Source organism: Heterocephalus glaber, unplaced genomic scaffold (genome assembly GCF_053883595.1).
Source record: "Heterocephalus glaber isolate CG9 unplaced genomic scaffold, H.glaber_assembly_v1.0 deba00001594, whole genome shotgun sequence".
In the NCBI taxonomy this organism is placed as follows: domain Eukaryota; kingdom Metazoa; phylum Chordata; class Mammalia; order Rodentia; family Bathyergidae; genus Heterocephalus; species Heterocephalus glaber.
This window is the reverse complement of record NW_028258369.1, coordinates 10471084-10496682: the sequence shown is the minus strand read 5'-3', so window position 1 is coordinate 10496682 and position 25599 is coordinate 10471084. Positions and strand designations below refer to the sequence as shown.

Sequence of the window (25599 nt, the reverse complement as noted above, 5' to 3'; positions counted from 1 at the left end):
AAAGGAAAAGTAACCCAGCCAAACTGATTATAACTCAAATGTCCAACAATGAGTAAAAGATTAAACAAATTTAAAATGTATACATCTAGTTGCTTTCTACCTTTTTCCTGGTTTTATGTGTCTCTTTTCCTCCATACACCCTAGTAGTCTACCACACCACATTACTTGCTTTGCCTGATCAGATCAAGCTGTTTCTAAAACATAGATGGCCTTGTCTCTATCTAACAAATCCCTGTTCTTTCAGAACTGCTTGATTGTCACTCCCCTGGGAATCTTCCTTTGACCCCTCTCCCCAAGTTTCTCTCTTCTTTAGGAATTCTAAGTTTGTTCTCCAGTTACTTCAATGCATTGTGTTTATTTACTCCAATAGGAAAAAGAAATACAAATAGCATATCATAGAACACAAAATTCAACCTATGAACATATGACATGCTCAATCTTAGTGGGAAAATGCAAATTAAGATCATAGTCCTTTTACACCTACCAGACTGACCAGAAAAATTATTTAAATTGCACATTCTCATTCTAGAGTGTTGGATGTTCCACATGTGGAACAATAGGAATTTTCATATATTGCTAGTTGAATATATGCGAGTATAACCAGTTGGGAAGCAGTTTGGTAGTACTCAATAAAGTTGAACATGGCAATATAACACAGCTCAGCAATTCCACACTGGAATATACCTCAGAGCAGTGGTTCTCAAATGTTAGTGTACATTAAAATTACCTGGAGAACTTGTCAAAACACACATTGTTGGGTAGGCCCCAATTCTAGCAAGTTCCCAGGTGATGTGGTTGCGGTTGGTCCAGGGACTTCTGAACCACTGGTTTGCAGTATGGGGGGAGTAGAGATCAATTGGGAGAATTTGCAAAGTAAGATTCAGTGCATGTGATAAAAGTATTCCTAAAAATATTTTCTTTTGGTTGTTAAGGTTAAATTTATAAACATTCAAACTATTCACTCAAAAAAGGGGTGCTGTATTGCACATATATTATACTTCACAGCCACCAAAAAAAGGTTAACTTTGGGGTGGGGTGATGAAACTATTCTAAAATTATTAGATATTATGGAAATGGTTCCACAACTCTGCAAAACTTGCTAAAGGCTACTGAATTACAAACTTTAAAACTGTAAATTATAACTCAATAAAGCTTTTTTTAAAGTTAACTTAGCAATTACTTGGTATACATCAGCTGATAAAAATACTTGTTCAGAGGCTTAATGATAAGAGAGGAGGGTTAATTTAAATGTACACCCTGAACTATGAATGCTTTTTATATTTTTTAATTAGTTTTTATTGGTATATATTTGTGATGCATAATGAATATAGTCATCATGGAGTATTGGTACACATATCTTGATCTTACTTCCCCTTCCCTTTCCCTCCCTCTCATCTCCTGTACCCAGGTCCCCTTCCCATCTTCACAAAGTTTATCTTCTTGTTTCTTTCATTTTTTATTTTGTTCTTTAAATTGTTTATATATTGGGTGATAGGTCTCCCACCACCTCAGCAGCTATTATGTATAGTAGCTGCCCTCTTCCTATCGTGCCTTGCCCCCTCCCCTGTGTGACATCATGCCAAGATGGTTGCTCCCACCAAAGAATAAACCCTTCTTCCCAGCATGCCCCTGTTCCCGCCTAGAAAGTAACCTAATACTCGCTCACCTCCTACCACCTAGTGACATCATGGGCTCCTCCATTCCCTAGTCACTACCTCACTCAACCCCACCTCTGCCCCTACAAACCCCACCCCAGTCTCTATAAAAGACTCTCCCTGCCCCAGCCATATTGCTTTTGTCTCTCCTTTGTTCAGAGACACCCCGGCAGATCTATTCCCCTAATAAAGGCTTGTTGTGGCCTGGTCTGGTCTTGGTCTTCAGCCCTTTTACCTGACATTTCGTTTCTCCTATGAGAGGAACCATGTGATATTTAAGTTTCTGTGTCTGATTTATTTCACTTAGCATTAGGGAAGAAGATGAAGATAAGGATGAAGAAGATAAAGGAGAAGCCACAACAGAGATTATACATGGCCTACAATGTGCAAAATATTTACTGTTTGGCCCTTTACAGAAAATTTGCTGATCAATGATTTAAACTAATTTATTTTTTACCAGCAAAGTTAATGAACGGGACCAGAGCTTTAAGAGAAATGAAGAGAAAAGACCAAAACCAGTAGGGTTTGTGACTGGGGGGTAGATGTGAGTGATGCAAGATAAATCCAATTATATTGCTAACTCTGAGTAAACCGTAAAGGGTCAGGAGCAGTGAATGAATCTGTTTGCCTCTGAACATAGAAATGAGATGTCTACACAGCAAGGTCATCTATTCCCAGGAGGATGCTAGTTGCTAGTAGTATAAGAGGCCAGCTGGGTACAGTGGCACAAACCTATAATCCCAGCACTCTTGAGAGCCTGAAGCAGGAAGATCATAAATTCAAGTCCAGCCTAGGCAACTTAGCGACAGCCGGTCTCAAAATAAAAAATAAAGCCCAAGGTCCTGAGTTCGATCTCTGGTACCAAAAATAAATAAATAAATAAAAATTAAAAAGGGGTGGCTATATAGCTTAGGACGAAGGACCTGGGTTCAATCTCTAGTCACATACTCACACACTCACACACACAAACACACACACACACACACGAAAAGGCCAATCTTACCAGGCTGTGCTAGATATATTCCCTTACCCACCTAAGGACCCTGCTCCAGGAATTTCCCTTCTCCCCTACAATATCCCTTCTTCCTCTCCATTAGATCCTTCTGTCACCATATAACTTTGTATACTTCTCCTGTCTCTCTAAAACCATACCCACCTAGGACTACTGCACTACTTTTCAATTGACAACCAAATTCTTCAAAAGGGCTGCCTGTATGCCACAGTCATCATCACCAATTTTTCTCATCCCATTCTTGCTTGATCTCTTACCCCCTGGCTTTCCATCCTACCACCACACCAAACTACTCTAGCCAAGAGATTACTAATGAAGTCCATGTTGCCAAATCCAATGGTCAATTTTCCTCCTCTTCCTCCTCCTTTCCTTCCTTGACCTACCAGTAACATTTGACACACTTTCTTCCTAGAAACTTTTCTCCACTTGGATTCCAGGATACCACTTGCCTGTTTTTCCTTCTACCTCCATAAAAACTCCTTCTACTGGGCCAGGGATTTAGCTCAGTGGCATTAAGCCTGCCTCACAAACGCAAAGGTCCTGAGTTTGACCCCTGGTACCAAAAATAAATCAATCAATAAATAAAATTTCCTTCTACCTCCTTTGGTGGTTTGTCTTCATCTCCCCTACTCACAAGCCCAACCCTTTTCATGAACCCAATCCTTTAGTGACTCCAGCCTTTGGACTTCTCACTGTCCACACTCTCCTTAGTATACTTTCATTCAGTCTCTCACTTTAAATACTAGCAGCACCCCAAATTATATCTCTAGCCCTCATCTATCCTCTGCACTCCAGTCCTGCATATCCAACATCCCACTGGATGCTCTAAACAGGTCCAAGAGTAAACTCCTGACCTCCCTCCAAAATATGCTCCCCCTCAGTCTGCTCCATCTCAGTAAATGGCAGCCCCATGCTTTCAGTTTTCAACGAAGAGGAAACAGAAATGTCCAACATACATATGAAAAGATAGTCAACCCTACTACGAGATCAGGAAATAAAATGAAGAGAAACTACTTTGTACTTGTGATATTTGCAAAAATTTTAAAGTTAGATAGCATCCATATATTGGTAAGAAAGCAGGAAAATAATTTCTCAGCTGGGAATGGTAGCACACGCCTGTAATCTCCATACTCTAAGAGGCTGGGGCAGAAGGACAGCAAGTTTCAGCCCAGGCAGGGCAAATCAGTGACTTAGTGAAACCTTGTCTCAAAAAAAAAAATCTCACAAGCAGAAAACTACTCTCCCAAAACACCATGAAGCAGGACTATACTCCAAAGAAAATTAAATACTGTATACTCTAAATCACTTGAGACTATTTTGAAAACCACATTGATTTAGAAATTAAAAACTAAGAACAAAAATACACCATGCTGAGTACAGTGGCAAGTGCCTGTAGTTTCAGCAATCTGAGGCAGAAGGATCACTTGAGTCTAGGAGTTTGAGACCAATTTGAGCAGCACAGTAAAACCCTGTTTGTTTTCTCTCTCTCTCTCTCTCTGAAAAATACACCAAAACTCACACAAACAAACAAAAACCCAAGGAGAACTGAAAATTTAAAACTAAATTCAGGGGGAAATGGGAGAAAAAGACTAAATTACCTAAAAAAAGTAAAAAATAAATTACAAAGTGCTCAAAGAATAGTAAACTCAAATGAAAATTTAGTAAATTATATTGAAAGAAGGCAGGAAAACAACCCAAAAAAATGACATTGAGGGAAGAGGAAGAGAGAAAAAGAGTCAGACAAAAACTATTAAAACCAAGATAGATTATATAAAGGTACAAATTTCCAATGATGAATGTCATTATATTGTATACCTAAAACGTACCAATAAAATTAAGGAACAGCAACAACAAAGTATTAGAAATAGGAGAAAGGTAAAAAACGAATGTTTGTACTACTATATTCCCTGAAGAAAAATCAAACAACAGAACTTAAAGAAAACCTTCCAGAAATGGAAAAATACATGAAATATCCTAATCTACATATTTATTTAAGGATACACCAGATACTTACAAAATATGAATTTAAAACAATCAACTCTGAAACATAGCCTAGTAAAAAATTTTATTTTGGGCCAGGGATTTAGCTCAGTGGCACCGTGCCTGCCTCACAAGCACAAGGTCCTGGAGTTTGATCCCTGGTACCAAAAAACAAAACAAAATGAAATAAACCAAAAAGCCTTTTATTTCAAAGATAAAACCATCAAGACTTCCAGGCAATATGCAATAAATGTCATGCGTGGTAGCATACGCCTGTAATCCTTGCATTCAGGTGGTTAAGGCAGGAGGATCACCATGAATTTCAGACTAGCCTGGGCTACATAGTGAGTTCAATGCCAGCCTGAACTGCATAGCAAGACCTCAAAACAACAAACAACAACATTAAAAGATTAAAACAAAAAAGAATAAATAACATAAATTTTAAAATTAGATCAGCAAGGGGCTGGGGATTTAGCTCAGTGGTTCTGCCGCCTGCCTGGCAAGTGCAAGGTCCCAAGATCGATCCCTGGTACCCCCTCCTCAAATAAAAAAGAAAGAAAAGAAAGAAAATTAGATCAGCATGAGATTTTTCAAAACCAAACTACAAAGCAAGGTGAATAACAAATCAACATTTTGAAAATAAAACTCAATGAAAGGAAGTGTGAACCAAGGATTTTATATCAACCAAAATATCCTTCAAATACCACAGTGACAGAAAAACAGCTTTCAGCATATAAGAATACAGGGTCATTCTGCCGCCAGCCCCGTAAGCGCAAGGTCCGGACGGAGTTCGATCCCTGGTACCAAAAAAAAAAAAGAATACAGGGACTTTGGTACTTCCTAACCCTTTCTGAGAAATCTACTAGAGGAGGAGCCTCACTCAACCATTGACTAGGAAGAGTCAGCAAAAGGACTGATAGTGAGCATTTAAAGTATGTGGCTCAGGCGGCTTGGTGGTACACACCTGTAATCCCAGCACTGAGGAGGCTGAATCAAGGGGATCACTGTGAGTTCAAGGCCAGCCTGAATTACATAGCAAGACTCTGTCTCAAAAAAAACAAACAAAAAACCTGGGTGAAAGATTAATGTAAAATTGGTGCATTTTGTGATGATATAAAAATTGCAACTAAAAATGAGAGGAGAGGGAGAGAGAAATAATTGAAACAGCTTTACTCCTATTCAGGCAATAGGTAAACTTAAAACACACTGGGGAGCAAAAAAGAATAGACCATATATTAAGAGGTTAAACAAATCAACACAAATGCTGAGACAACTGATTATCCACAAGCAAAAGAATAAAGTTTGGCTGTACCTCACACCATACATAAACATTAAAAATGGATCAAAGACCTAAATGTAAACAGTAAATCTACAAAACTCAGAAGAAAACATAAAGATAAATAAATCTTTGTAACCTTGGACCATGCAATGGTATCTAAAGATATGACACCAAAAATGTAAGCAATAAAAAATATATAAATTTGACATCATCAAATTTTAAAATGTTGGGGCTGGGGATGTAGCTCAGTGGTGCCGCAGCCGGCCTCGCAAGCGCAAGATCCTGAGTTTGATCCCTGGTACCAAAAAAACAAAACAAAACAAAAGAAAGTGAAAAGACAAGCTGGGCGTGGTGGCACATGCCTGTAATCCCCACAAAGTGAAAAGACAACCCAAAGAATGAGAGAACACTTTTTACAAACCATTTATGTCATAAAGGCTTGTATTCAAAATATATAAAGAACATCTAAGGCCATACCACCCTAAACACGCTCAATGTCATCAGAATACATAAAGAACACTGACAACATAATAACAAATACAATCAAATTTATAAATGGACAAAAGGGCCAGCTGCCGTGGTGCCCACCTATCATCCTAGCTACTTGGAAGGCTGAGGCAGGGGATTGCAAGTTTGAGAATTTAGCCAGGCACTGTCTCACAATAAAAACAATTAAAATAAAAAGAGTCTGAGGATACATCCCTGTGAGAAGGACCCTGGGTTCAATCCCCAGTACCACACACACACACAAACACACACACACACACACACACACAATAAGGACAAAGGAGATGAACAGATATTTCTCCTAAAAAGGTATAAAAATAGCACATAACATCTCTAGTCATTACAGAAATGCAAATCAAAACCATAATGGATGCCACTTCACACCAATAAGGACAACTATAATAAAAAAACATAATAAAGTGTTTCAAGGATGTAGAGACAATGGAATTCTCATACACTTCTGGTAAGAATGTAAAATGGTGTCACTATGGAAAACAGTTTGGCAGTTCCTCAAAAAATTAAACACAGTGTTACCATATGCCTGACTATTCTACTCCTAGGTATATACCCAAGAGAAAGAAAAATATGTCCACATAAAAAATTGTATACAAACATTCATATGAACATATTCATAATAGCCAAACTGTAGAAATAAGCCCAATGTACAGAGAAATGAATGAACAAAATACACGCATACAATGCAATACTATTTGACCATAAGGAGGAGTGAAGTACACATACATGCTCTAACATGGATGCACCTTGAAAACATTAGGCTAAGTGAAAGAAGCCAGTCACAAAACACCACATGTTATATGATTCCATTTATGAGAAATATCCACAATAGGCAAATCAAAAACAAAACAAAAAGACAACAAAAAGACTTGCATTTGGGTGGGGAGAGGGAAGGGGGTATAAAAAGTGATGGCTAGGTGAAAATAAATTCAGACTTATTAAATGACAAACTTGTTAAATCTTTAAAAAAAAGTGATGGCTAATGGCTATAGGGTTTCTTTTTAGGGAGAAGAAAATGTTCTAAAAGTAGACATAGTGATGATTATGATTGTACAACTCTATACTAAAAACTACTGAACTGTACACTTTAAATGGGTGAGTTGTGTGGACAGAGTATGGAGTCTAAGTGCAAATGTATCACTTAAAATGCTGTGACATAGAAGCCACTCTTCTAGCACAGAACCATACCTAGTCAGAGCCCAAAGGACAAGAGGGCAATCAGCAGATCCAAGGGAAGGGGAAGCCAGACCTGAGCAGACCAAGCATGGATCATTCTCATGGCCATAGCAACTAAGTGTTATTCCAAGTTCTGGAGCAAGGAAGAGCTGGAAGTGGATACAGAATTCTCACATATAAGATAAATAAGCAAACAGAATTCAGGGTATTTAAAAATGGGTAAGTACAGGGGCCAGGGATTTAGCTCAGTGGTTCCACTGGCTGCCTCTCAAGCACAAGGTCCCGAGTTCGATCCCCAGTACCAAAACAAAAAACAAAAATAAAATAAAAAATAAATAAATAAAAATGGGTAAATACAAAGGTAAACCATTAGAACAAAAATACAAACCTTCCTAAACACCCATATCCCATCCAATTTTTAAATAAAATATACATCTCTCTAGAGAAAGAACAATTATAACAAAATACACACAACTTGTCTCAAAAAAGGAAAACGTACAAATAAGTGACTTTATAACCATTCTTTGTACAAGACATTAATTATCAAGTGAACCAAAAATAAAACAGAAGATCTAAATGACATAACCAATAGATAATCAATAGAGTAAATCTTGTCTTTTTTCTACTAGGGATTGAATCTAGGAATGCTCTACCACTGAAGTATCATATCCCCAGTCCTTTTTTATTTTGAGACAAGGTCTCACTAAGTTGCCCACATTAGCCTTAAAGTTGCAATCCTCCTGCCTCAGCCTCCTGAGTAGCTGAGATTACAGGTGTATACCACCATGCCTTGCTAATCTTACAGATATTTATCAAACTCTACACTCTGGTGCTAGAGAATATACTTTCTTCTCAAGTGACCATGCCACATTCACCAAAAATAATCATTTGTTAGGTCACAAAGAAAACATTAGTAGGGCCAGGGATTTAGCTCAGTGGTTCTGCTGCCTGCCTTGCAAGCACAAGGACCCAAGTTGATCCTCAGTACCAAAAAAAAAAAAAAAAGAAAATATTAGTAATTTCCATAAAGTGGAAATACTACAAACTATACTAAACTAACAAAAATAAAAAACTGAAAGGCCCATCAACCTAGAAATTTAAAAAAGTCTATTAAACAACTCCTAAGTAGTCTATAAGTGAAATTACAGATTTTTAAATAATGACAATAAAAACACCAAATATCAGGTTCAATGAGATAGATGTATTTAAAGTAGTGATCAGAGGAAAATTCACGGCTCTAAACTTTCCAAGGTTAGGAAAACAATTAAAAATAATAAAGTAAGTTGGGTGTGGTGACACATGCCCATAAATCCCAGCACTCAGGAGGGTGAGGCAGGCATATTATCAGAAGTTGGAGGCCCACCAGGGCTCCATAATGAGTTCAAGATAAACCTGGACTACATAGCAAGACCCTGGCTCAAAAAAAAAAACAAAAGGTAAAACAAAATAAAGTACATAGAAGAAAACAATAAAGGCAAAAGTAAATGAAGAGGGGCGAGGCTTTAGTTCAGTGGTTTTGGCACCTGCCTCAAAAGCGCAAACGCAAGGTCCCAAGTTCGATCCCTGGTACCCCCCCCCAAAAAAAAGTAAATGAAGAAAATGAGGAAGAAAAGTTTTAAATAGATGTAATTAATAATCCAAATGTTTGTAGTTTTATAAAAACAAAATAAACAACTACAAAACCACTACATACTATTTTTCTTTTTTTGGTAGGGTAAATTAAAGCCTTCTACCACTGAGCTACACCCACTTCTGTTATACTATTTTTCTTGATTAAGAAAAATGGGAGAAAGCACAAAAGTAACAAGAAATGATATAGAGGCCATAACAGAAAAAACAGAAAAAAAAATTGACAAATTATAAAATCACTTCATAGATATCTACCAAATAAACTTGAAAACCCAGATAAAAGGTGTACTTTTTAAAATAAAAATACAGGTCTCCAAAATTTACCCTTCAAAATTAAAAATCTTAAACAAACTAATTTCCATAGAAGAAATACAGAAAGTTATAAAGGAAATACCCCATTAAAGCATCAGGCTCAGATGGTTTCACAGAGAACTCTATCAACCCTTCAAACACTAGATAGCCACAATGCTCTATAAATTATTCCAGAGATGGTATAGTACAAAAAGTACCAAGCCTGTAGGAACATCAACCTTTGAAGGAAGAGGAACTAGCAAAGGAGAGAAAGAGAGAAACTTTGAGGAAGGAGGGAACCCTGGGACAGTCTCAGAAACTAAAGAAGGGCACTATTTCAGGAAGAGACTTTCATGGGAAATGCTACATAAAGATCAAATAAAAGGAATGAAAAGCGTTACAACACAGTCTGAGTAGGAGGAGTCTAAGTAGGAGCTCAAGAGACTAAGAAAGCCAATTATTAACAACTCTTTCCAACAGACTGGAAGGGAAAGAGAGGAGAGAAACTGGGTGTCAACAGGGTGATTAGGAGTCTAGGGAGGACTTTTGAAATGGGACCAACTTGAATAGGATTATTCTTGATAAGGAGGGGCTCTTTGTTTGGCATTAGGGATCTAAAATAGAACAACAGTCATAATAGAGATAAGTCAGGACCAATTAGTGCAATGTTTACTTTTATTTAATTTTTAACAATATAGTCCGAATAATACACTCCAAGTAATATAGTGTATTTCTCCCAATAGTCTATATTTACATATTATTGCTTTCATTGGTGCAATGAGTTTTTATCAGTGGTCACATTCTATTTTATGTTAATTTAGCAAACATTACTAAATGTCAGTGACTGCTAGGGACTAGGAATACAAAGTTGGAAGAAACCCAGTTTCTTTCCCTGAGAAGCTAAGTCTCTGGTGGATAAGAATGATCACATGAGCGCCAGTATTTTCTGGTTTTACAAATACTAAGTGTTGTACAAATACTATCTCATTCAACCCCCTCCACAAGTTGGAATTACCCCTATCTCGTAGGTGAAGAAACCAAGACTTAGAAAGATTAACTACCTGCCCTATGTAAAGGATCTGAAACAGAATTCAGTTTCTTGGAGTCCAATACTGACACTTCCCCACCTTGCAACTCCTTCTTTCAGAAAAATGACCCTGTGGAGACTGCCCGGTCACCTGCTCAGATGCTCAGTCAGCAGCACTGGGCTTTAGCACACTCTAGAGTAGCTGACATGCTGTACCACATTTAAAATTGCCATCTTGTCGGGGATTTAGCTCAGTGGTTTCGCCACCTGCTGCGCAAGCGCAAGGACCCGAGTTCGATCCCTGGTACCAAAAAAAAATAAAAAATAAAAAAAAATAAAAAAATAAAATTGCCATCTAAATTTGGAAAGCAGTTTTTATGCCCTCTAGCTGCCTGGTCAGTCTGCACCCTATAACCTGCACAAGGACTGTGTTTTATTTAGCTTTGCATCTGCTCCCTTCCGATTTATATAATATCTTTAAATATTTGCTCTTTTAACATTTGTGCAGATTCATCCTTCACCTAATTTCATAACTTTGATATTGTTTTTCTCTATTGTCTTTGTAGTGCCAGGGATTGAACCCAGGGCCTTGCACATGCTAAGCACATATTCTATCACTGAGCTGTACCCACTAGCTCAGTGATATATTTTTTGAATATAATCTAGGGCTGCAGTATAATCTTCAGACTTAAGGAGTGAAATAGTGTGGGGCAAAGGGAATCATAAAATAGTGTTTTAAATTTAGAAATTTACTTTTAAATTTTTATGAATTTCACAATGCTTCTGTGCTCTGAAATCTTTACAAGAGGGCAATAACAGCAAGAAGACAAAGTTTAAATGTACTTTCAATAGGGCTGGGGACTTAGCTCAGTGGTTCCGCCGCTTGCCTCACAAGCACAAGGTCCAACGTTAGATCCCCGGTACAAAAAAAAAAAAGTACTTTCAATAAATGTCTCATTTGACTCTTAAAACCACTCTATAAGAGGATTAAGACAAACACATTATAATCCCTAGTTCACAGGTGAGGAAACAGTACCTTAGAAAATTTAAGTAGGGACCGGGGATTTAGCTCAGTGGTTTCGCCTGCTGCGCAAGCACAAGGACCGGAGTTCGATCCCCGGTACCAAAAAAAAAAAAAATTTGAACAATTTGTTCAAGGTAATCAGATACACTAGAATTCAAGAAGGTCCTAACTTCAAATCTCTTGTTCACTTAGATAACCTTTCTTTACTAAACTGGCGGAATAAGAGGTGAGAAGTTGAATGCTATTTATAAATAAGAAAAAAATGAAAACCAGAGGATACTGGTACTTGGTCAGAGAGAACACAAATGGGTCAAAAATGTTTCTACAGAAATCTTTTAAATTTTGCCTTTTGCAGCTGTGGGCATGGTGGCGCATCCCTATAATCCCAGCACCCGGGAGGCTGAGGCAGGTGGATTACTCTGTGTTCGAGGCCAGCCGGGGCTACATAGTGAGTTTGAGGCCAGCCTGAAATACACAGTGAGACCCTGACTAAAAAATAAAAATTGCCGGGGTGTGGGTGGCGGCCGGGCTGGGGCGCGGGGGCTCCGGAGCGGGACCGGGGTGGGGTGGGGGGGCACGCGGCCCCGAGGCCCGGGTTGGGGCCGGCCGAGGTCCCGGACCCTGCGGGCAGCTCCGCGGGGGGCCCCGGCGCCCCAGCGTCTCCGTGGGCCTCCCGCGGGGCCAGGCACCAGGGCCGGGACCCTCAGGGGCTGGGGCCGTCTCTGCCAGAGCAGCAGGGGCGTGCAGGCCCCGCATCCCGCGCGCGCCCGACCCCGTCGGTCCTTAGCTCCTGTGTCCTCCGTGCATCCATGGAGGATGGGGAAACTCGGACACAGCGATTCTAGTGCTGTATCGACTCAGCTGGTGAGAAGCTCAGCTGGGGATCAAACTCAGGGCATCTTTTTAATATGTATTTTTAGGTGATACATAAAATTGCTGCAGAAGATGTCAATGTTATTTTCGAAGATAAACAAAAGATAAATTTGCACGGAATACGAGTAGAATCACAGAGCTAAAGGAAGAAATAGAAATAACAAAGAAACAACTCCAGAATTTAAAGATGCTTGTGACGACATCATGCTCACAGATGATGACAGCTTAATGATACCTTACCAGATTGGTGACATTTTCATTAGCCATTCTCAAGAAGAAACACAAGACATGTTAGAAGAAGCAAAGAAAAATTTGCAAGAAATTGATGCCTTAGAATCCAGAGTAGAATCAATTCAGCGGGTGTTAGCAGATTTGAAAGTTCAGTTATATGCAAAATTCGGCAGCAACATAAACCTTGAAGCTGATGAAAGTTAAACATTTTATAATACCTTTTTAAATTTGTTTAATAAACTTGAATATTGTTTAAAATGATAATTTCCCTTCAAATGACATGGAAAGGAAAACTTTCTTTTTTTAAAGTTTTCATTTATTTAGTGGAAACTTGCCTATTTTCACATCTTGCTTATTTATTTTATATTTTTAAAAGAAGACAGTATTCATCTATGTATTTTGCATAATGATTATATCAATTCTAGGGGCTTTATGTCATGTTATTAAAATCAGTTAAACAACAAAAAAAAATAAAAAATAAAAATTGCCTTTTGCTAGGATGTGGGGAAGGTCACTCGAAGATTGTTGGTAGGAATGCAAATAGCATACCTTTTCCAGAGGGAAACTTAGCAATTCACATTTTTTGTAAAATCCTTTATGAGTATACTCTGCCCAGTAACTCCATCATCTAGGAATGTACATTAAGGAAATAATCATGGATATAAAGGCTTTACATTTCTCCAACAATGTCTTTAAGTAGTGGAAAACTGGGACTAAGCAACTAAATTATCATAGTCATGTAATGACATGTTATGTCGTTGGATAAAAAGTGATTACAAAAAAAAAAGAGATTACAAAAGAGAATTCACTTTAGAAAAGCTCATGCATTCATCTCAGCACAGAAGACCGGACGTGAATAACCATATTCACAACGGTTATCTGGAATGGTCAGAGTGCATTTTCATTGTGATTTTTGCATGTGAATGGCTTACTAAATGTTTCTTACAATATAAATGTTTCTAAGAAGACGTTTTGAAGATTTCTTGAGGATACTGTGAAACTACAGGGATTTCAAGTGAAAACTGTAGTGGTCATTCTTAAAAATACCATTTAAAATAAAGTATTACTGGGGTTGGGGGTGTGGTTAGGGGTGAAGCACTTACCTAGCATGCTCAAGCTCAAGGCCCTGGGTCCTTCAATTAACTAAGGGGAGAGGGAATAAATAAAGCATTACTACACCATTACCATTTGTAAATAGGGAGGGGTAGAGGGATTGAAGGGAGAGCAGGGGAATGCGGAAAAAATAACCAAAATACACCATGTAAAGGTACAAATTCCCAAAGATGAATGTCATCCCACTGTATACCTAAAATGTACCAATAAACTTAATGGATTTTTTAAAAAAGAAATACCATTGAAAAATAAAGCACTCTAGCACAACACACAACTGTACCCAACTGTACTGTATAGTCCCAGCTACTCGCGTGGCTGAGACAGGAGAATCAAATCGCTTGAACCCATAAATTCGAGACCAACTTAGACACCACTGAGAGACTCGGTCCCAAAAATTAAATAAAGCACTCTTTATGAATCCACAGCCAAATCTTTTCAAATCCTTCTTTCGTTTGGACCTGTTCATATTTAGAAAAAAAAAAAATACTAAAAAGGCTGCCTTTGGGGAAGAAGCAGCCAGAGAGACCCTGATTTGTACCTGTATAGTTAGTAATTTGATCCAGAAAAGAAAAGCAATCATCTAAGAGGCAGCTTGGAAAGCTCTTCAAAAGGAAAATATACAGGGGGTTACGTTTCTCTCCCATTTCTTTCCCTCCCGACCTACTGCCAGAGAAGTCCCTATAGTGGCCCAGTTTCCTAAATACATCCCAGACAAGCAGAGGAGATTCGCCAGTTTTCAGACATTTTAAAAAAGGCAAGTTTTACTTTGCAATGCAGAATAAAGCCCAGCCTTCACTACTCATTCTCGACGTTATCTGGGAAAGATGCCGCGGCGAGGAGGAGCGCCTCGGGAGGACAAAGCGGGAGCTGCTCGGCTCCGGTCCCGCGGGTAACGCGTCCCGTGCCGCCTCCTCCGGAACAAGGACACCGCCTCCCCTCCGCCCCAACGACAGACGCTCCTCGGAGCCGCGGGAACAACAGCCTGCCCGAAGGCGGGGGAGGATTGGGATCCTGGGAGCAGGTGCCCAGGTCGCCGCGCCGGAGGGACGCAGGGAGGCCACCAACCGGGAGCCAGAGGTGGCCCACTGCTCCGCGGGAAGGAGCCGGCCGAGGGACCTAAGGGGTGGCTGTCCCCTGAGAGCCAAATCCGGACCGCCGCAGCCTCCCCTCCGCCCCACACGCCACCCCCAGAACCGCCCCTCCCAGGTGACGGACACGCCCTCCCTGCGGGGCCCGAGCTCCTCGCCAAGGCCGCTTACCCGGCCAGGATGTCGCCGCCGCCGCCGGCCCTCGAGGCCTCGCCCCTCTCTAGGCGGTCGCCTCTCACAGCAACTGGACCACAAGTGTCTCCGCCGGGCCCCGAGACCCGGAACCACTTCCTTCCGGAACCGCCTCCTCCCCGCCCACTGCCGCGGCCCGCTCTCCGCTTGGTTTATCCAACTGCACTTCTACTCTTCCAGCGAAAATGCCCCGCCCAAGCTCCTCGGGCCAGAGCGCCTGCGTCCTCTTCCGGCAGTTCTCGCCTCTGCAGCTGTCCGCGGAGCTTGCTTCCTCTGCCACAGTCCACCTAGAGCGCCTGCGCCTGCTGGCGTCCTCTGCCCGGCAAGAAAGAAACATGCTGAACTTACCAGGTGTAGGGATCCTGGTGGTTGAGGGCCAAGGATTGGAGGTCAGCCCTTCAGTCAGGGGCAGGATGTTGGTCGCCTGAGCCTTCCATCCTTTTGCAGGTGGACGCACCAGGAGTCAGAGGTGGCAGCTGAGCACATGGGCGGCCACATGGATGAGCACATCCTGTCCTTGCCTTGACCCACCAGAGCCTTTCTAGAACCAGCTCACCTGAACCTGCTCCTCTGTGACCTCTCTCCCTGCCTACTCAATCTCTAACCATTCCTTTAACCTTGAACCCATTTCCCATGGCTGCTCAAATGAGGCTTGTACTGAGAAAACAAAACCTCCCTTCTGGACTTCCCAAATAAGTCCAGTGTGCAATTCAAAATCAAAATCAATCTGGGCCGGGGATTTAGCTCAGTGGTTCCGCCGCCTGCCTCACAAGCGCAAGGTCCCTCCCCCCCCTTCTCCCCGCCCCCTCCATCCCCTCCTCTGCTGGGGGACTATACCCATGGCCATGCACAGGACACATGCTAGGCAAGTGCTCTGCCACTGAACTACACCCTCAACCTGTCGACAGTACTCTCGATTTCTCCCATACTCCATCCGCAAGCCTCGAAGGCAGTATTTCCTCTTCACTCTTGGCACTTCCCCACTTGACAACTTTGATACTCTTTTGCCACTTGCAAAATATCTTTCTCAAGATCCACACCACCTGTTGGTACTACCGGTTACCTTCCCTTGTTATTGTCACCTACTAACTGCCCAGCATTGGGTTTTTTTGGTTTTTTGGGGTTTTTTTGGTACGGGGGATCAAACTCGGGTCCTTGCGCTAGCATCGTTTTTTTGTAGGGAACAGGGAAAGGGGACGTTTCTAGAACCTCTGCAGTAAGTCCTAGTCTCCTGCGAGCCACGACAGCAAAAGGCGAATTAACTTATTATACAGGAAAGATAGAAAAGATGAGACTTTGAGAAGAAGCTGACCTTCGGGCCTAATCAGTGCTGCTCTGGGCAGCAAAAACGAAAGCCGCCTCCCCCCACCCCAAGTTTGCCACTTTTATTCGGTACATCAGGAGAAAAACAAATGTAACAGATGACTCCGGGCACAGAGTTCTGTATATCAGAGAGTAACAAATGTAAAACGTGATTCAGAGGGCAGCAGCAGCAGCGGCAAAAGTCCTAGAACAATGAGCAATTATGCGGATGAAGATTTTGTTCCCCCCAGGATGTCTTCACCTGGTGTAATCTGGTTCTGGAGCATCACAGCATCACCAGACCACTGAGGTCTTAGCTGTGACTGGAGGCGAAGATGGAGTTATGTCTCAACATGCCATAGCTGGCCTGTAGGCAGAAGAACTAGGCCTAATCAAATGATTTTTCCCCAAAATTATTTAGAATTGCTCTGGACAGTTTTCCTCTCCACCGGAGTTAATGCCATCATCCCAATGAAACCGTGCATGGCCCATCCATGTTTCATCTTCCATCAACCCAGATGACCTTCACCTTTACTTTGTCCATCCATTTCCAGTCTCATACTCTAGAAAATCTAGATATGAATCAATCACCTTACTCTCCTCATCTCTAAAATCTTATATTTTCAAATCCCATTTATTTGGACCCACAATCCTCATCCTTACTGTGCTATATCTCCTTTAGTGTCTCATCCCTCATGAACCTATGCTCAATAAAGGTGTGGCAATCAGCCTCAATAAAGCCCGTGGCCTTTGACTCCAACCACTCCTGTGAGGAGAGGCCTCTTGTCTTGCCTTTTGCCATCATCCTAACATCAAACAACCACCTTAAAACATCACAGTTATCTATATTTTTCTTTTCTACAGCTGTCTGCATTTCCAAACACTGTGTGGGGGAAAGTGACACAATTGTGGAAGAATGATGCCACTACAAATTTATGGATACTTGCCACAGTGAAGAGCTTAGCTGCCTCTTAGTAATCCTTATATATGACCAGTTTATGTGCTGTCTTATTTCCAGTCACTATTACCACAATCCCTTGCTGCTTTCTTTAAGCCCTACATCAATTATCTTTTTCCTCTCTTCATAAATGACTTTGCTTCCTGTTCTGCAGAGAAACTTCTTCACATGGTATATAAAGCTCTTTACTCTTTGGTTCATGCTTATCTCTAGTTCCTCTCCTCCTCTCTCTGGCCATATTGATACTATTGCAATTTAAGAATGAATAATGCTTTTTCTGTCTAGTTAAGATTTTGAGTCCTTTTTATCTACATATTTTGGCCTCAATTCAGGAATGTTTTCATCCATTCTATCTTCAAGAATTGTTTCTGCTCCATTTGTTCTGATCTCTTTTTTAAGAACAATTATCTGTGGTAGTTGTTTTATTTTTTTCATCTCTCTCATTTTTTCAGCATTACAGTAGACATCAAGTTTGCTTTATTGATGCTGATTTAGCTCCCCAGAACATTGTTTCTGGCTTTATTTTAACTCAAATTTTATTACTGAGATTCTGATCCTGATACAAGTTCAAGTCTGAGAACTACTTCTCCATCATTTGTATTCCCTGTAAACCAGAAGGACATCAAGCCTTGATGAAATTCAGGGTAGTTTTTAAATCCTTAAACCAGAAAAAAATGTAAAATTTTTCTTAAAAAGAGCAATTCTGGCTTTGATATAGACATGACAAAGTTCTTAGCATTATGATCATTTATTGGAGGGAGACAGCTTCTGGGGAAACAAACGTATAGTGTCCCAGCTGCCCTTCTATGTAGCTTTCTTTTTGAAGTGTTAGTGTGGAAAAAAAAGAAAATTACAAAGAAATAGAACTATTGCCCTATTTCACTCCTGGCCCAGATATTTCACAGTTATTGTTTGGTTTAGATCTAAGATATCCACTTAAAATTCTACTGTGTGTGGAAGGTGATTGGATCATGGGGGCGCTATATTCATCCATGATTGACCCACTGATGAGTTCAGACACTGAATGTGCTGGTAGGAGGTAGGGCCCTGCCTAAAGAAGTAGGTCACTGGGGATGTGACTTGGAAGAGTGTATTCTTATCCCTGGCTCCTCTCTTCTTTACTTCCTGGCCACTATGACATGAGCAGCATTTCATCCACCATGAAATGCCATGCCGTTTCTGCCTTGGAGCTGAGTGACCATGGACTGAAACTGTGAGTCAAAATAAACTTCTCCTCCTTTAAGTTGTGGGTGTTGGATAATGTGTCCCAGTGACAGGAAAGTGACTAAAAGTTATTATATAGATTATAGCTTGTATTAGGTTGGTTGTGCCATCAGCATCTACATTAGCACTTTATACCCCAGGACTGATAAAACCAGGTAAGTTTTCCATTAACTAGGTGACTTCGGTTGTGTGGCTTAATACTGTTAAAAAAAATTGGGTGGATAATGTCTTGCTGGCCCTGTTTCTTCCTCCCTTTCTTTGGTCCTACCATGGGGGCTCTTTTGTGGGTACTGTTCTTTGTTTCCCTTTGCTTTTCTAATGGCTTTGTCAACAGCGGAGCACAGGCAGAAATGGTGTATATTGCTTGGAAGAAAATGTTTTTAGATAGGCTTATGCTGCAAGTTCCTCTTTGTTCATTCTAGTCACTGCCTTTATATTTGTTTTCCTGCTGAGATGGAGGGCAAATTCCTAAACAAAATTTGGTAGCTGTTATCAGCCCTCTGATCCCATAAATTATTTCTGATGGACTCTTGGCCCTGGTTCTGCATGGCACATATTTGTGGCTTAAAAAAATTGATGTGGACTTCCAGGTATGTTGGTGCACACCTTCAATCCCAGCACTTGGGAGGCTAAGGCAGGAGGACTGCCATGAGTTTGAGGCCAGCCTAAACTTCATGACATGACCATCTCAAAAAACCAAAATAATAATAATAACAATGATAATAATTATGTGAACCATCTACATTAATGCAAGGTTAAAAGAAATGACTAGATTAGATTTAAATCTTATTTATTGCAAATATTTTAAAGTTTAGGCTACCTTTACTTAAATGTTCACTGCCCCCAGATGCTCTCCAAATCCTTAATAGATTCGGTTCACACAGCTCTTCCTATCATAAGCAGTCTGTTTTTGTACTCTTAACACAACTCCCAAACCAATTCAAAATCATTAAGCTTTCGAAAAATTCATTTTCCTGAGGAATTTGCTTTTTCAACCCCGCATTTATAGGTATCCCATAGTGTTACTCCAATTATCACTCTCCTTTGGACTGAAGGAAAAGAGAACCCTATGGTAGATTTTATAACAATACAATAAAGGGCCGGGGATTTAGCTCAGTGGTTCCGGCACCTGCCTCGAAAGTGCAAGGTCCTGAGTTCGATCCCCGGTAACAACAACAAAAAAAGGAGTATATAACAATACAATAAAATATTTAGCACTTCTCCCTTCCCAGACCTCCCACTATCAATTTAAAAAGGATATATGTGACTTATAGTATATTCCTACTAGACAGCTCTGGTCTAAGTCAATCATGGCTGGCAAAGAAAACTAACAATACACCAAATTGCATGACTGTCCTTTCCATAGTATAGCAATATCTTTAGTAAGAAGCAAACCAGGCAGGGACTAAGCTTCCCAGCATCCTGTGCTCCTAAGGGGGGCTATGTGACTAGTTCTTTCTGATGAAATGCAAGTGGAAGTGGTGTATACCCCTCCAGGGATAAGAGGTTGAAAAGTAGTGTGTGTTCATACTCTTTCTCTATTCTGTTGGCTTGATGCAGAAAAACATGATAAAACTGGAAAAGGAAGGAGGCTATAAGATGGAAAGAGCCTGGTCTCTGAATTATCAAAGAAGAGTTGTAACCCAGCACATCTGTTTTGGACATCATATTTCAACTTCTATTGTATTTGAACCACTCTGCACATTGGGGATTTTTGGTTACAGAAGTTTGTATTACCTCAACTAATACACACGTGGTAGTCTCACTCCCTTTGGCCAATGACTAGTTTAGAGGTAGGTGTTAGACCTACTGCTGGCCAATGAGAAGTAGAAATCTGCTGGGAGCTTCTTGGATTTTCCTCCTTGCTAATAGGAGGGAGTAATATGAGGAACACCTTTGACCATGCGGAGGGAGGCTGAGATGATGGAGCTGCAGCAACATTCTCCAGGGTCGATATTCAAAGAGATGCTGCCCCCAGAGTCTTGACATCATTGGGCTGCCTTCAGGGCTGGTTGTAGGTTATGTATGATAAATACCCTGATATTCAAATCACTTTCTGCGGTGTGTACTGATACCATCCAAACTGCTGTACCTGTTCTCAGTTTTTTATTCCGCAAAGATTTATCATGTGTCTTATCAGTGACAGGTGCTGTTCTAGGTGCTGGGGATTAAACAGCAAATATGAAAACCAGGGTCCCTGGGGCCCTTATCTCATAATAGAATGTGAGTCTGGCAGAAAATGATCCCGATCAGAGGCCACAAATTTTAATTCATGGGCTTCTTTTAGTAACAACTGTATTTATTCATGCACAAATAGTACTGAGTATCTGTATTAAGTGGTTAGGAATATGGCAGTCCTGCTATCATGAGACTTACAATGAGGTAGACATTAATCACAGTCTCACAAATAAATGTCTCATCACAAACTGTAATAATCTGGTAATGACTAAAGGCAGACCTGATCATCCCTGCCCATCACAAATGCAAGTAACTTCTAAAATTATTTATGTACTATATCTTTTCCCTGCTAGATTATAATCCCCAGGAGAGTGGGGACAATATCTAGTCTTGTTCTTTGCCCCATCTCCATCCTTAGCAGAATGCATGGTATTCACTCCTAGCTGCTTAATAAATGAGCAGTTATGGAATGAGTTGGCTCTTGGATGAGGGGGAAAATCTCATACCAATTACCTGTGCTCCCAGATGGAAGCTGGAGTGAGCAATACATGGATGGATTAAATGCCCTCAGCGGTAGATTCTCAAGGCTTTGCAAGGTCAGCAACACTTCTGTGAGAGAAACTATTTGAGATTGATTGGGAAACTTACAAATATAGCTGAGAATTGTGTAGACAAGCTTCTAGGTTTGGGTCTGCTTGATTTCCCCAGGCAGGAGCTTTAGGCAGGGGTGGGCCAGGGCAAGCTCAGGCTTTGGAGCCTGCCCCTGCACTCCTGGCCACGTGTGATTTTGGACATGCAACAGAGCCTGAGTCTCTGGCCCTTCATGGTAAAGTGAGCAGGGAACAACCCCATCTATCTCAGAATGTTGTTCTGAAGGTTATGAGAGATGAGGTATGTAAAACCCTTAGCACAGTGACTAGCTAGCTCAAGGTGAGTTCTCCAGGAAACAGACTCTGAGACCAATTGGCACATGGGAAGTGTATACAGGGTGCTTGTGGGTATGGAGGAAGTGGGAGAGAGAACTTAGGCCTCAGGTGACACCACAGGGACCTCTGAAGCTGAGCCAGCCCTCTCTGAGTTGTCCCACTGTGACGCAAGTGTCTTTGCTCTGTTCTGCCCCATAGAGAGGTTTAACCTTGGTGAGGCGGCCTCTTCCAGCCAAGAGCAATTCCCAAAGCAAAACTCCATCAAAAGGCTTCAGAGATTGCAACTCCAGCATCTGGAAGGACAAATACCTCAGTGCTAAAGCAGAGCTCTGTCTGGCTGACACACAACATCCTTTATACATACCAGCAGTTGAAGTGAACTTTTGAAGCCATTTGTATAGCAATTTAAAATTTCCCAAGTCTTGCCAAGGACCTATGTTTTCCTCATTGTCAAATATAACTTCCCAAAGGTTAAAAAGCCTGATTCTGGTGTAAGTACACAGTGAACATGTTTCAAGAATGTATTTGGATGAGTGGTGTGGATCAGGGGCAGGGCACTTGCCTAGCACACTCGAGTCCCTGAGTCTGACTGCCACAACAGCAAAAACAAACCAACCAAAAATAAATGTATTTGACCCAAAAAGGAGCAGGATGATGAAGCTGGGTCAGAGGATTTGAGGAGTGACTGTTAAGCACACGTATCTGTAGACACATACACATACATATATTAGTAGAAAAAGAATTGTGGCATAAGGTTGTAAACTTAGAGATGCAAGTTTTTCTTGTCCTAGAGGGACAAATAGACATAAGCTTTGGCATTATCTTTTCTTCAGGGCAAAAAATCATCTCCAGCTTTCTTTGTACAAGTGAATCTCTAACTCAGTTATTCACACAAGTCCCATAGTCTCAGACTCAGTGGACCCTTAGGCTGCCTTAAGACAGAGATCTAGTAGTTTACTTTTTGTTTTACTCACATTCTGGATTTCTTAACATCAGTGAACACTGAACACTTCCTACCAGCCATAGATGTGTCACCACACAGGGGCAGGCCCCCAGAGAACCCTTTAGAAGGCCAGGTCCAGCTAATGGAATTTGTTCTTTCCTCCCATTAAGGCTAATAAGATTCAGTGTGTCCTAAAATCTATTTAAGTTCCATTGCAGTGATTTTAATCAACCCAACAGGCTTTATGCATATCTGCTGTGCATGAGAGAGCCCCATCCTAGTCATCCCCTTTGTACAGAAAAACTTTCCTGTTGTTTCAAAGATGAGCCTAAAATGCTTGGGACCAAAAGTGGTTCAGATTTTGGATTTTTCAGATTTGCGGATATTTGTATTTACATAATGAGATATTTTTGGGATAGGACCCAAGTCTAAACATGAACTTCATTTGTCTCATATATACTTTATACACATAGCCTGAAAATAATTTGATATAATATTTTAATAGCTTTGTGCATGAAACAAAATTTGTATGTTTTACGCCATCAAACAAAGCAAAGGTGTCACTATCTCAGTCCACCCATGTGGACAATCTATAGCTGTCTGGCATCACCATCATTCCTATGAATTTATGTTCTACCAATAATCAATCATTTTCTTATACTTATTCATACATAAGTACTTAACAGTCAATGTGAAGGTTAATTGCGATGTCAGTTTTACTTATTAAGCAGTAAAGGCCAGAAAATTGAGGGAAGAACCACCCCCAGATGTGGGCAGCACTTACCAATAGGCTGGCCTACATGTCAATGATCCACAGACACACCCGGAACTGTGCTTTGGAAGGCTGAAAAAACTGGAAGTGCCTGTCCAAGGTGATGGCAAAGACTGGAGCTCTTCCAAATGAGAACACTTTCTCCTTCTTTCCCTTTTTTATTTCTAGTCTTTGCCATTAATGCTCAACCTGTTATTAGGAAAATGTAATTCAAAACAAATACAACCAACCAAGACCTGGCAACTCTAATTCTAAAAAGACATTACTTTATACAGTTTTAATTCCTTGGAACTCTACTGCTTGTATTTTGTGTTTCTTGAGATAAGGTGAGATGGGGAAAGCCTGCCTTAGTAATTTCTTAAAAGTCTAGAAAGCTAGCAGCTTTAAACATTTCCCCTAACAGAAACAATCCCTGGGCGCCAGTTAGAAGGATTACCTTTTGGCATTTCCCAGCTGTAGCATGGAAGCATCAGCTAGAGGTTCTTATTCACTGCAGAGCTTGAAGTGGGTAGGGGTGAATTCTCCACATGCAACACCTGAAAGACTTTCAGCTCCTGCTGACTTTTGCAAGGTGGCCTTCAGGCTCTAAGAAGGAGATTTCTTTTTTGTACTGGGGATCAAACTTGTGCTTTCGAGGCAGGCGGTGGAACCACTGAGCTAAATCCCTGGCCCAGGTGATTTCTTTACACAGTGTATTGAGTGCCCAGTCTCTTGGATCCTGCCTGGAACTTAGGTGGATAAAAAGAGGGGACTGAAACACTCCCTCTCTAGCCATTAACGTGTGCTATCTACCCCAGAAACACAAGGGCCAGTAAAGTCACACTGTAGGGTACCCTATGCCTGACCCCATGGTCACCGTTAAAGGTGTTTCCCAAAGCTTAGGATTTTCAAAGTATTTTAAATCATGTATTTAATACATAGTCTTTTAATCATAGCATTTTAATCTATGTCTCTTCAACATAGGAGGCCTGGACTTGGCACCTAAGTGAGCCTGTTTGGCATGTTTATGTAGTGAACATAGAACAATACAAAACAGCCCACATTAATGAAGTTACATAAACACCACTCTAATTTGGCTCACTGGAAGGAGGATACTGTATTATTTTCAAATCCCAAGCTCTTGCTTTCAGGTGCTAGGAGAACTTGGTCTAATGATCGATAAACCCAGGCTTTGCTGCATGGCTAACAAACACTTGAAGAAGTACACTCAGATGAAAATGTTCTGGAATTAGTGATGATAGTTGCATAACTCTGTCAATGTACTAAAGACTATTGAATTGTGTATCTTAAAAAGGTGAGGGCCGGGGATTTAGCTCAGTGGTTCTGCTGCCTGCCTCGCAAGCGCAAGGTCCTGAGTTTGATCTCCGGTACCAAAAAAAAAAAAGTGAAGTGTATGGTATATGAATTCTCTCTCAATAATTTAAAGCACACTCAGAAGTAGGATTCCCCATGGAGGTCCCGACCCTGTGCTGATATAAAGAGTAACATAATATTTTTGCTGGTCTTAAGGGTAGAAGAGCCTTTCAACTTCCCCTATGGGGACCAAGGCTGGAGCTCTGGAGTCTGCTCTGCCAAATTCTAGCCGAGTGTCCTTGAGGAAGTTACTGTCTCATACCTACCTCATGGCATGGAGAAGACTCAGAACCATCCTGTGCACAGTGGGAACTCTGGACACATGGCCTGTTATGGTGCACTCCCACTGAAGTTGAAGCTTGGTGAGCAGAGGCCCACTGCTTCCAAGTATGTTCCCCTCCTGAGGGGGTAGCTCGTCCTTGGGTACAAGGCAGTTTGGAATCCTTAGAAGCCACCCCCAAGCCTTGCAACTAAATTTCATCTCCGATTTAAATCTTGACAGCCACACCTTGGAGTTTGTGGTCATCTTTAATTTTCTTACTGTGATTTCTGGGACCTTAGCCACACTCCATCAGAGATGCTAAACTCAACTGACCCAGGAGATACCAAGCCACCTGCTACCTTTCTACATGTACACATGGTCAACATCCAGTCTCATCAGGTTTTAAATTCTTATGTATCTTGAGTATTTCTGGTATCTATTGCAAAGTCCATGTCTCTATTAGATTATACCGCCTAAGTTTTAAATATTTTACTATTTGCTGGAGAAATTCTCCCTTTTAAAAATCCTGTAAGTTTCTTAGCTTTGTGTTTATTTGCTTATAGGAACTGTACAATTCTACTTTCAAGCT

At 40.9% G+C, this 25599-nt stretch overlaps 1 protein-coding gene and 1 pseudogene across 7 annotated transcripts in view; one reads left to right on the top strand and one right to left on the bottom strand.

Annotated features, from left to right (window-relative positions):
- Bclaf3 (BCLAF1 and THRAP3 family member 3) overlaps window positions 1-15209 on the bottom strand; it is a 77361-nt gene extending 62152 nt beyond the window's left edge. For 6 of the 7 annotated variants that reach the window (XM_087193649.1, XM_087193650.1, XM_004866165.4 and 3 more), the window contains exons 1-2: window positions 15072-15209; window positions 13803-13842 (exon numbers count right to left, since the gene is read on the bottom strand). The gene's annotated coding sequence lies outside the window, so the exon portion shown is untranslated. The remainder of the gene's footprint in view (window positions 1-13802; window positions 13843-15071) is intronic. The other variant, XM_013066045.3, reaches the window with a different exon arrangement.
- Window positions 12624-12977, top strand: LOC101703230 (prefoldin subunit 4 pseudogene; annotated as a pseudogene).
- Window positions 15210-25599: the final 10390 nt, after the last annotated feature.